The 13,249-nt window shown below is 30.9% G+C and overlaps 1 long non-coding RNA gene across 2 annotated transcripts; it reads left to right on the top strand.

Moving 5' to 3' along the window:
• The first annotated feature begins 11,309 nt into the window (after positions 1-11,309).
• Positions 11,310-12,380, top strand: LOC121634708. Of its 2 annotated transcripts, XR_006009275.1 has the most exons (3): positions 11,310-11,486; positions 11,559-11,827; positions 12,103-12,380. It is a non-coding gene; the product is annotated as an uncharacterized LOC121634708 (long non-coding RNA). The 2 variants fall into 2 exon arrangements; XR_006009274.1 differs by having other exon boundaries at positions 11,559-12,380.
• The last annotated feature ends 869 nt before the right edge of the window (positions 12,381-13,249 follow it).

Raw genomic sequence — 13,249 nt, 5'->3', positions numbered from 1 at the left:
AGAAAGATAGAAGCAATAGAACAAGTTATCCCTCTGCCAAAATGTTTTACGTTTAAAGACCCCATGCTAACACAATGCTAACAGATGTCAATATCACCTTCAGCTACTAAATCACCCCGAATCCTTCATGGTTGACCTAAAATACATTTTCAGTCTGGTTTTCTGAACAATAGGATCTAAACTTAAATAGTAAAAATATAATTATTTTTATAGTAGCTGATTATATCTGCCTGTTTTTCCAGAGGACTAATGGGGGTTAAAGGGTTAAAGGTCAATAAAGACTAAAAAAAAAAAAATAAAAAAAAATTAATGGTCAGTGCTGCTGAGTTGAATTATATTCTATTATTTTTCTCTAAATTAAATATTGAATACTTGGTCATTTAAAAGATCTGAAAATAATGGACTCATTCTGTTAGAAACTGTGAAAAGTTCTTGACAATAAACCACAAACATTTAATCATTTTAACATTATACTGTAAATTATAACATCAACTTTAACAGAAGAAATAAAAAAGGCTTCATTACTCCAAGGGGCAAATGCAATTTCTTTATACATATTACAATAAAAGGTTGTTATTATACAGAGTCCCTTAGTGGAATAAACTACTGAGAGAGAGAATGAAAGAATTAGATGAGTAACATCATTTACTCATTACAAATCCTTCAGTCCTGGAAACAGATTCTTCATTAAATGCAGAATTTCATCGGACCGAGGCACTGAGCCGAGCCTCCAGGAGCCCACAGCACAACCAATCCACGCTTTACTACAGGGCAGCCTTTCCTTGTAAAAATTAAACTGTTAATGCAAAGAAATCCATCTGTGAAATTAAAGTGTTAATTTTCAATCAAATAAAAAACAAGTTATAACTTAAAACAAGTTATTACTCATGTTATTAAAACAACACGTTATTACTTAAAACAACAAGTTATTACTCATGTTATTAAAACAAAACATTATTACTTAAAACAACAAGTTATTACTCATGTTATTAAACAACGCGTTAATACTTAAAACAACAAGTTATTACTCATGTTATTAAAACAACCCGTTATTACCTAAAACAACAAGTTATTACTCATGTTATTAAAACAACACGTTATTACTTAAAACAACAAGTTATTACTCATGTTATTAAAACAACCCGTTATTACCTAAAACAACAAGTTATTACTCATGTTATTAAAACAACACGTTATTACTTAAAACAACAAGTTATTACTCATGTTATTAAAACAACACGTTATTACTTAAAACAACAAGTTATTACTCATGTTATTAAAACAACACGTTAATACTTAAAACAACAAGTTATTACTCATGTTATTAAAACAACACGTTATTACTTAAAACAACAAGTTATTACTCATGTTATTAAAACAACACGTTATTACCTAAAACAACAAGTTATTACTCATGTTATTAAAACAACACGTTATTACCTAAAACAACAAGTTATTACTCATGTTATTAAAACAACGCGTTAATACTTAAAACAACAAGTTATTACTCAGGTTATTAAAACAACACGTTATTACCTAAAACAACAAGTTATTACTCATGTTATTAAAACAACGCGTTAATACTTAAAACAACAAGTTATTACTCAGGTTATTAAAACAACACGTTATTACTTAAAACAACAAGTTATTACTCATGTTATTACAACAACACCTTATTATCTAAAATAACAAGTTATTACTCATGTTTTTAAAACAACGCGTTAATACTTAAAACAACAAGTTATTACTCATGTTATTAAAACAACATGTTATTACTTAAAACAACAAGTTATTACTCATGTTATTACAACAACACCTTATTATCTAAAATAACAAGTTATTACTCAAGTTATTAAATCAACACGTTATTACCTAAAACAACAAGTTATTACTCATGTTATTAAAACAACACGTTAATACTTAAAACAACAAGTTATTACTCATGTTATTAAAACAACACGTTATTACTTAAAACAACAAGTTATTACTCATGTTATTAAAACAACACGTTATTACCTAAAACAACAAGTTATTACTCATGTTATTAAAACAACACGTTATTACCTAAAACAACAAGTTATTACTCATGTTATTAAAACAACGCGTTAATACTTAAAACAACAAGTTATTACTCAGGTTATTAAAACAACACGTTATTACCTAAAACAACAAGTTATTACTCATGTTATTAAAACAACGCGTTAATACTTAAAACAACAAGTTATTACTCAGGTTATTAAAACAACACGTTATTACTTAAAACAACAAGTTATTACTCATGTTATTACAACAACACCTTATTATCTAAAATAACAAGTTATTACTCATGTTTTTAAAACAACGCGTTAATACTTAAAACAACAAGTTATTACTCATGTTATTAAAACAACATGTTATTACTTAAAACAACAAGTTATTACTCATGTTATTACAACAACACCTTATTATCTAAAATAACAAGTTATTACTCAAGTTATTAAATCAACACGTTATTACCTAAAACAACAAGTTATTACTCATGTTATTAAAACAACACGTTATTACTTAAAACAACAAGTTATTACTCATGTTATTACAACAACACCTTATTATCTAAAATAACAAGTTATTACTCATGTTATTAAATCAACACGTTATTGCCTAAAACAACAAGTTATTACTCATGTTATTAAAACAACACGTTATTACTTAAAACAACAAGTTATTACTCATGTTATTAAAACAAAACATTATTACTTAAAACAACAAGTTATTACTCATGTTATTAAACAACGCGTTAATACTTAAAACAACAAGTTATTACTCATGTTATTAAAACAACCCGTTATTACCTAAAACAACAAGTTATTACTCATGTTATTAAAACAACACGTTATTACTTAAAACAACAAGTTATTACTCATGTTATTAAAACAACACGTTATTACTTAAAACAACAAGTTATTACTCATGTTATTAAAACAACACGTTATTACTTAAAACAACAAGTTATTACTCATGTTATTAAAACAACCCGTTATTACCTAAAACAACAAGTTATTACTCATGTTATTAAAACAACACGTTATTACTTAAAACAACAAGTTATTACTCATGTTATTAAAACAACACGTTATTACTTAAAACAACAAGTTATTACTCATGTTATTAAAACAACCCGTTATTACCTAAAACAACAAGTTATTACTCATGTTATTAAAACAACACGTTATTACTTAAAACAACAAGTTATTACTCATGTTATTAAAACAACGCGTTAATACTTAAAACAAAAAGTTATTACTCATGTTATTAAAACAACACGTTATTACTTAAAACAACAAGTTATTACTCATGTTATTAAAACAACACGTTATTACTTAAAACAACAAGTTATTACTCATGTTATTAAAACAACACGTTATTACTTAAAACAACAAGTTATTACTCATGTTATTAAAACAACATGTTATTACCTAAAACAACAAGTTATTACTCATGTTATTAAAACAACGCGTTAATACTTAAAACAACAAGTTATTACTCAGGTTATTAAAACAACACGTTATTACTTAAAACAACAAGTTATTACTCATGTTATTACAACAACACCTTATTATCTAAAATAACAAGTTATTACTCATGTTTTTGAAAACAACGCGTTAATACTTAAAACAACAAGTTATTACTCATGTTATTAAAACAACACGTTATTACCTAAAACAACAAGTTATTACTCATGTTATTAAAACAACACGTTATTACTTAAAACAACAAGTTATTACTCATGTTATTACAACAACACCTTATTATCTAAAATAACAAGTTATTACTCATGTTATTAAATCAACACGTTATTACCTAAAACAACAAGTTATTACTCATGTTATTAAAACAACACGTTATTACTTAAAACAACAAGTTATTACTCATGTTATTAAAACAACGCGTTAATACTTAAAACAACAAGTTATTACTCATGTTATTAAAACAACACGTTATTACTTAAAAAAACAAGTTATTACTCATGTTATTAAAACAACACGTTATTACTTAAAACAACAAGTTATTACTCATGTTATTAAAACAACGCGTTAATACTTAAAACAACAAGTTATTACTCATGTTATTAAAACAACGCGTTATTACTTAAAACAACAAGTTATTACTCATGTTATTAAAACAAGATGTTATTACCTAAAACAACAAGTTATTACTCATGTTATTAAAACAATGCGTTAATACTTAAAACAACATGTTATTACTCATGTTAATAAAACAACACGTTATTACTTAAAACAACAAGTTATTACTCATGTTATTACAACAACACCTTATTATCTAAAATAACAAGTTATTACTCATGTTTTTAAAACAACGCGTTAATACTTAAAACAACAAGTTATTACTCATGTTATTAAAACAACACGTTATTACTTAAAACAACAAGTTATTACTCATGTTATTACAACAACACCTTATTATCTAAAATAACAAGTTATTACTCATGTTATTAAATCAACACGTTATTACCTAAAACAACAAGTTATTACTCATGTTATTAAAACAACACGTTATTACTTAAAACAACAAGTTATTACTCATGTTATTACAACAACACCTTATTATCTAAAATAACAAGTTATTACTCATGTTATTAAATCAACACGTTATTACCTAAAACAACAAGTTATTACTCATGTTATTAAAACAACACGTTATTACTTAAAGCAACAAGTTATTACTCATGTTATTAAAACAACACGTTATTACTTAAAACAACAAGTTATTACTCATGTTATTAAAACAACACGTTATTACTTAAAACAACAAGTTATTACTCATGTTATTAAAACAACACGTTATTACCTAAAACAACAAGTTATTACTCATGTTATTAAAACAACATGTTATTACTTAAAGCAACAAGTTATTACTCATGTTATTAAAACAACACGTTATTACTTAAAACAACAAGTTATTACTCATGTTATTAAAACAACACGTTATTACTTAAAACAACAAGTTATTACTCATGTTATTAAAACAACCCGTTATTACCTAAAACAACAAGTTATTACTCATGTTATTAAAACAACACGTTATTACTTAAAACAACAAGTTATTACTCATGTTATTAAAACAACACGTTATTACTTAAAACAACAAGTTATTACTCATATTATTAAAACAACACGTTATTACTTAAAACAACAAGTTATTACTCACGTTATTAAAACAACACGTTATTACCTAAAACAACAAGTTATTACTCATGTTACTAAAACAACACATTATTACCTAAAACAACAAGTTATTACTCATGTTATTAAAACAACACGTTTTTACTTAAAGCAACAAGTTATTACTCATGTTATTAAAACAACACGTTATTTCCTAAAACAACAAGTTATTACTCATGTTACTAAAACAAGACATTATTACCTAAAACAACAAGTTATTACTCATGTTATTAAAACAACACGTTATTACTTAAAGCAACAAGTTATTACTCATGTTATTAAAACAACACGTTATTACTTAAAACAACAAGTTATTACTCATGTTATTAAAACAACACGTTATTACCTAAAACAACAAGTTATTACTCATGTTATTAAAACAACACGTTATTACTTAAAACAACAAGTTATTACTCATGTTATTACAACAACACCTTATTATCTAAAATAACAAGTTATTACTCAAGTTATTAAATCAACACGTTATTACCTAAAACAACAAGTTATTACTCATGTTATTAAAACAACACGTTATTACTTAAAACAACAAGTTATTACTCATGTTATTACAACAACACCTTATTATCTAAAATAACAAGTTATTACTCATGTTATTAAATCAACACGTTATTGCCTAAAACAACAAGTTATTACTCATGTTATTAAAACAACACGTTATTACTTAAAACAACAAGTTATTACTCATGTTATTAAAACAAAACATTATTACTTAAAACAACAAGTTATTACTCATGTTATTAAACAACGCGTTAATACTTAAAACAACAAGTTATTACTCATGTTATTAAAACAACCCGTTATTACCTAAAACAACAAGTTATTACTCATGTTATTAAAACAACACGTTATTACTTAAAACAACAAGTTATTACTCATGTTATTAAAACAACACGTTATTAGTTAAAACAACAAGTTATTACTCATGTTATTAAAACAACACGTTATTACTTAAAACAACAAGTTATTACTCATGTTATTAAAACAACCCGTTATTACCTAAAACAACAAGTTATTACTCATGTTATTAAAACAACACGTTATTACTTAAAACAACAAGTTATTACTCATGTTATTAAAACAACATGTTATTACCTAAAACAACAAGTTATTACTCATGTTATTAAAACAACGCGTTAATACTTAAAACAACAAGTTATTACTCAGGTTATTAAAACAACACGTTATTACTTAAAACAACAAGTTATTACTCATGTTATTACAACAACACCTTATTATCTAAAATAACAAGTTATTACTCATGTTTTTAAAACAACGCGTTAATACTTAAAACAACAGGTTATTACTCATGTTATTAAAACAACACGTTATTACCTAAAACAACAAGTTATTACTCATGTTATTAAAACAACACGTTATTACTTAAAACAACAAGTTATTACTCATGTTATTACAACAACACCTTATTATCTAAAATAACAAGTTATTACTCATGTTATTAAATCAACACGTTATTACCTAAAACAACAAGTTATTACTCATGTTATTAAAACAACACGTTATTACTTAAAACAACAAGTTATTACTCATGTTATTAAAACAACGCGTTAATACTTAAAACAACAAGTTATTACTCATGTTATTAAAACAACACGTTATTACTTAAAACAACAAGTTATTACTCATGTTATTAAAACAACACGTTATTACTTAAAACAACAAGTTATTACTCATGTTATTAAAACAACGCGTTAATACTTAAAACAACAAGTTATTACTCATGTTATTAAAACAACACGTTATTACTTAAAACAACAAGTTATTACTCATGTTATTAAAACAAGATGTTATTACCTAAAACAACAAGTTATTACTCATGTTATTAAAACAACGCGTTAATACTTAAAACAACATGTTATTACTCATGTTATTAAAACAACACGTTATTACTTAAAACAACAAGTTATTATTCATGTTATTACAACAACACCTTATTATCTAAAATAACAAGTTATTACTAATGTTTTTAAAACAACACGTTAATACTTAAAACAACAAGTTATTACTCATGTTATTAAAACAACACGTTATTACTTAAAACAACAAGTTATTACTCATGTTATTACAACAACACCTTATTATCTAAAATAACAAGTTATTACTCATGTTATTAAATCAACACGTTATTACCTAAAACAACAAGTTATTACTCATGTTATTAAAACAACACGTTATTACTTAAAACAACAAGTTATTACTCATGTTATTACAACAACACCTTATTATCTAAAATAACAAGTTATTACTCATGTTATTAAATCAACACGTTATTACCTAAAACAACAAGTTATTACTCATGTTATTAAAACAACACGTTATTACTTAAAGCAACAAGTTATTACTCATGTTATTAAAACAACACGTTATTACTTAAAACAACAAGTTATTACTCATGTTATTAAAACAACACGTTATTACTTAAAACAACAAGTTATTATTCATGTTATTAAAACAACACGTTATTACCTAAAACAACAAGTTATTACTCATGTTATTAAAACAACATGTTATTACTTAAAGCAACAAGTTATTACTCATGTTATTAAAACAACACGTTATTACTTAAAACAACAAGTTATTACTCATGTTATTAAAACAACACGTTATTACTTAAAACAACAAGTTATTACTCATATTATTAAAACAACACGTTATTACTTAAAACAACAAGTTATTACTCATGTTATTAAAACAACACGTTATTACCTAAAACAACAAGTTATTACTCATGTTACTAAAACAACACATTATTACCTAAAACAACAAGTTATTACTCATGTTATTAAAACAACACGTTTTTACTTAAAGCAACAAGTTATTACTCATGTTATTAAAACAACACGTTATTTCCTAAAACAACAAGTTATTACTCATGTTACTAAAACAACACATTATTACCTAAAACAACAAGTTATTACTCATGTTATTAAAACAACACGTTATTACTTAAAGCAACAAGTTATTACTCATGTTATTAAAACAACACGTTATTACTTAAAACAACAAGTTATTACTCATGTTATTAAAACAACACGTTATTACCTAAAACAACAAGTTATTACTCATGTTATTAAAACAACACCTCATTACAGTTTCTGCCTTTCTGACAGTTTCCAGCCTTACATTTAGAGTATGGCTTGCAGCATGACCATCTGATATATCACACTATTAACCGCTCAGTCATCCTCTCTTATCTTGGGGGTCGTGGCTCAGAAGGTTTGGGAACCCCTGCTATAGGGCAGGGTGCAGCACCCAAACCCAACCAACTTATCTGCTTCCATTGGGTTCCATTTTTAGGAAGCATGATTTTGCCTTTCATTGTCATGAAACCTACAATCTACCAATACAGATGAGGTCTGGTGGATCTGTAGACACTGTGTCGAAGTGCCATGTGGAAGTTCATTCATGGCTTGGTAAAAACTGCCTTTCTTTAAACAAAGACAAGACAGAAATAATTAGTTTTGGTCTCGCTTGCTGGATGGTCATGTCAGTGTAGTTGGCCCATTATCTCAGCACTGTCAGCACTTTGTGAGAAACCTTGGTGTGATTTTTGATTCTGATTTTAAATTTGATAAACAAATTAGCTCCGTGGTCAAACCTAGTATTTTTCATATTCAGCTCTTGAGCTGGGTGAAATCATATCTCCTTTTAAAGATCTAGTGAGAGTTATTCATGCTTTTATCACCTGCCGTTTGGATTCTTGTAACTCTCTATGTTGGGATTGATCAGTCGCTGCTCTGTCGTTTGCAAGTTGTTCAGAATCGGCTGCTTGTCTTCTGACAGGGAGAAAACAACGTGAGCACATCACTCTGGTGCTGCTTCACTTCACTTGCTTCCTGTTCGGTACAGGATCCAATTCAAGATTTTATCACTTGTTTTTAAAAGTCTTAATTACACAGCACCACCTTACTTGTCTGAGCTTTTAACTTCTCATAGTCCTGTCAGAGCACTGAGATCATCAAATCAGCTGCTCTTCACAGTTCCTAGATCCAGGTTAAAAGGCAGAGGTGCCAGAAGCTTTGCCTATCGCTGCTCCCTGACTCTGAAAGTCTGCCTTTTAACATTAGATCTGCACAGCTGGGCATTTTAAAACACATTGGCTTTTCCTCCACCATGAGCATTTGAATTGAGTTTTTGTTGTATTATGTGTTTTTATGCTATATTAATGTATTTTATTCTGTAATTTGTTCTATAAGTTAAATTGTTTTATCTTATTTTCATTATGGCTTTGGCCTTCTGACTGCTCTGCTTTGTGCAGCACTTTGGTCAACTGAGGTTGTTGTAAATGTGCTTTATAAATAAAGATTATTTGAATTTATTCCCACCTCAGGATTCAACCTGGACTGTCATTTAATATGCAACAACATATATATATATATGTCCGCATGTCCGCATAAACAGTTGCATCACATCTTCTCATTCAAGTGCAACTGTTAGAAATGACACTAACTCTGCCCACCATCTATTCCATCAACACCCCTCAGCTTCTACTGTTGTAATACATGCAGGTACAAATGATCTCAAGTTCCAACAGTCAGAGACACTAAAATGGATTTTATTAACATCATCAACAGCATCAAACAGGTAAATAAACACTGCATCATCTCTGGTCCATTTCCTTCACCCCGCTACGGTGACGTCAAGTTCAGCTGCATCCGCCAACTTCATATTTGGTTAAAAGGTTACTGTCACTCCATTAGTATTCCATACATCGACAACTTTACCACATTCTACAATAGACCATACCTTTTCAAATCAGACGGCATACATCCAAATCACATAGGCTCTCATCTTCTCATCATGAACATTGATTTCACCCTCCAATCCTGTAAAGCTTTCTCAGATTGACGGTCCTGCCAGTACACATCTCCCCCTGTTAAAACATCCTCTCAGACACATCACACACCAGTACACATCACCAGTAGACAGTACAGACATGTCTGTTCACATCCACATACTTCTACCATCAGGTGTATACGTCCCATACATATAGCTCCCAGTACAGAACCCATATCCACAACTTTACAACGGAACTTTCATGCAACACTCAACATGGCTCTTTTAAACATCCAATCACTATCAAACAAATCTTTAATTATTAATGATCTGATTTTAGATAATAACATTGACTGTCTCTTTTTAACGGAAACCTGGCTTGGTACTGGTGCATCAGTAATTCTCACATAAGCATCTCCCCCAAATTTTAATTTTTTATTTTCTATCAGGGGAGGTAATAAAGGCGGTGGAACAGCTTCGATTGCTCAACAGTCAATATCAGCACAAATAATCTCATTGAAAAATTACAATTCATTTGAGCATCATTCATTTCTTTTTAACAACCTGCCTGTTTAATCCAGTACAATTTACAGACCACCAAACCCTCCTTCCTGTTTTATTAAAGAGTTTTCAGAGTTTTTAATCAACCATACATATTAAATACAACAAGATTTTAATAACTGGTGATTTTAACCTTCACATTGATAACAGTGGTGATCCCTATGCCAACAAGCTTTTAAACATTTTAAACAGCATGGGTTTTCATCAGCATGTAACACAGCCTACTCACAACAGAGGACACGCCCTGGACCTGGTCATTACCTATGGCCTGTCTTCTGGTGTGTCCTCTGTTGTTGATCTGGCTGTGTCAGACCACTACTGTGTGTTTTTTAACATCACCAGTTTTAGCCAAAGGGAGCCCATGGTGAGAACTGTGAGGAAACAATATATTTCGGAAGTGGCTGCAAATTTTACTGAAATTTTAAACCAAACTCCTGCTCAGATTTTACCTGCATCGTGTGATTTTATTGTTGACCATTTTAACAACAAACTAAAGTCAGCCATTGACTCAGCAGCTCCACTTAAAACAAAAACATTAGGAGTTAAATCAAAAACACAGTGGCGAAGCCAGGAAATTAATGAGTTAAAAAGAAGCTGCAGGAGAGCAGAGAGGAAATGGAGAAAAACAAAATTAACAGTCCATCATGAAATTTTAAAAGAACAACTCAAAATCGCCGATAATTCAGTATTCAAACCTCATTACAGATGTGGCAGTATGAGGTGAGTGGTTGCAGTATCAACCAATCAGCAGAGGGGGGCGACATATTTAAGCAGGCGTAGAGCCAGCTTTGGGAAGGTTCGTCTGGTCGACAGGTCACCTGACTTCCGGTTGTCGCGGAGATTATCACCGCTGCGCGTAGAACTGGCTCTCACACCAAGACTGCTGTGGTAGGTTAACTTTGCTTTCTCCGGTATCGGGTTCTCTGGTTAAACTGACGTTAACAGGCTGTGCTCCTGTAGGGAAACTCCCTTGTTGTGCTGCCTCTCGCGCCGAGCCGACTTTCGTGTGTGGCTTCCGTGTGTGGCAAACCCCCGTCATCCGGGTAGGTGAATCCACGGCTTGTGGGCATGTTCCTGTCTATGTCGGACGTTTATGGTTGTTTTTGTTTTGTTTTTTTGCTTTTAGGGGGAATTATTGGACGGCCTTTTAACAACTTAGCCGCCTTCCAGGCGGCTGATAGTGGCTGTGGCGGCGTGTGGTGCTGGAGGATCTACAGTCGTTCCCACACGTACAGATTGGCGTCCTAATTGCTGCTGCTTTGCTTTGCTTTGTTTTATTTGTTTTAATTGTTTTAACATTGACTCTTTTAATTGTTTTGGGACACTTTTATGCCCCGCCGCTCCACTAGAGGCGCGGGGCGCCGTCTGTATCGAGGACTTGGTTGATGGCTGGCCTCTAGTGCATATGTTTTATGTTACGGCAGTTTTATTTTGTTTATCTGTTGTCCCTTTTTATTGTGTTTAACTCCACTGCTTCTAACACTTGTATTTCTTTTTATTTTAGTGGTCTGAGAGCGTGGAGTGGTGGTGCCTCTGTGGTGCGGGTCCCCGGTTTAGTCTAATCCTCCCCTCATCTGCATGCTGATCACGTTTGCCTGTGCTGTGGGACTGAAGTGCGGTGTGAAGTGTGTTTGTCTTGCACGTGTGCCTGGGGTGGCCTTTGTTTGGATCCCCTCACCTCATTTAGCCCACCTATCTCCTGGTAAGCCTCAGCCATCTTTTATTTTTGAATCGTGGGTTTTGTTTTGTTGATTTTAAATAAAGATTGTTTAATTGATTGGACGCTTGTCTCCCGCCTCGTTAGTATAACGGACCTGGTTGCCTTGTTGGAGTTCTGTTATTATTCCCCGGGTGAAAGTCCCAGGGTGGCGTTGTCGCAATTTTAAAATATTATTTAAGTACTCTCCCAAGCTTGCCACACAGATAACAAAAATAACCCAAAATTCCTTTTTAAAACCATTGATCTTTAATAAACACATATTTTAACAAGTCCTCCATGCCTCCATCAGATGCTGCATGCGAGGACTTTGCAGAACACTTTACAAGTAAGATCAATACTGTTAGATCCAGTCTTTTATCTCAACGACAAATTGATTTTAACAGACCTGAAGCTTTGCTTTTATCAGAGGAAACACTGGAGAGTTTTGTCCTGGTTGATGCAAAGATGCTTGGTCGAGTTTTCTCCCAACTAAACCCAACAACCTGCCTTTTAGACCCAATTCCCACATCACTTTTAAAAACATTTTATGGTTTCTTTGAGCCTGAGCTTTTAAACAGAGTAAATTGCTCTCTTCAGACGGGCGTCTTCCCTGCTGCCTTTAAAACAGCGGTGGTGAGGCCCCTTCTGAAGAAGAGTCATTTAGATCCAAATATTCAGCTCTTTCTGCAACCCAAGAGAGGAAAAAATATCCAAGAGCAGAAGTTTTGAGTGCGCAGAGAAAGTGTCTGAGTGTGAGGGAAAGAGACCAAGTCTGAGCGCAGAGTTTTGAAAGGAAGAACGATATATTTGAAAGCAAGAGGGACTTTCTGAGTGTGACAGCAGAGTTTTGAGAGCGAGCAGGATGATATTTGAGTGTGAAAACCAGAAATCTTGCTCTCAAAGCAAACAATTGTGCTCTTGATTAAAGATAGAAAAATACCCCCATAGCTGT

Source organism: Melanotaenia boesemani, chromosome 23 (genome assembly GCF_017639745.1).
Source record: "Melanotaenia boesemani isolate fMelBoe1 chromosome 23, fMelBoe1.pri, whole genome shotgun sequence".
Lineage (NCBI taxonomy): Eukaryota > Metazoa > Chordata > Actinopteri > Atheriniformes > Melanotaeniidae > Melanotaenia > Melanotaenia boesemani.
Note: the sequence above shows the minus strand (reverse complement) of the source record. Positions and strands in the feature narration are given on the sequence as shown.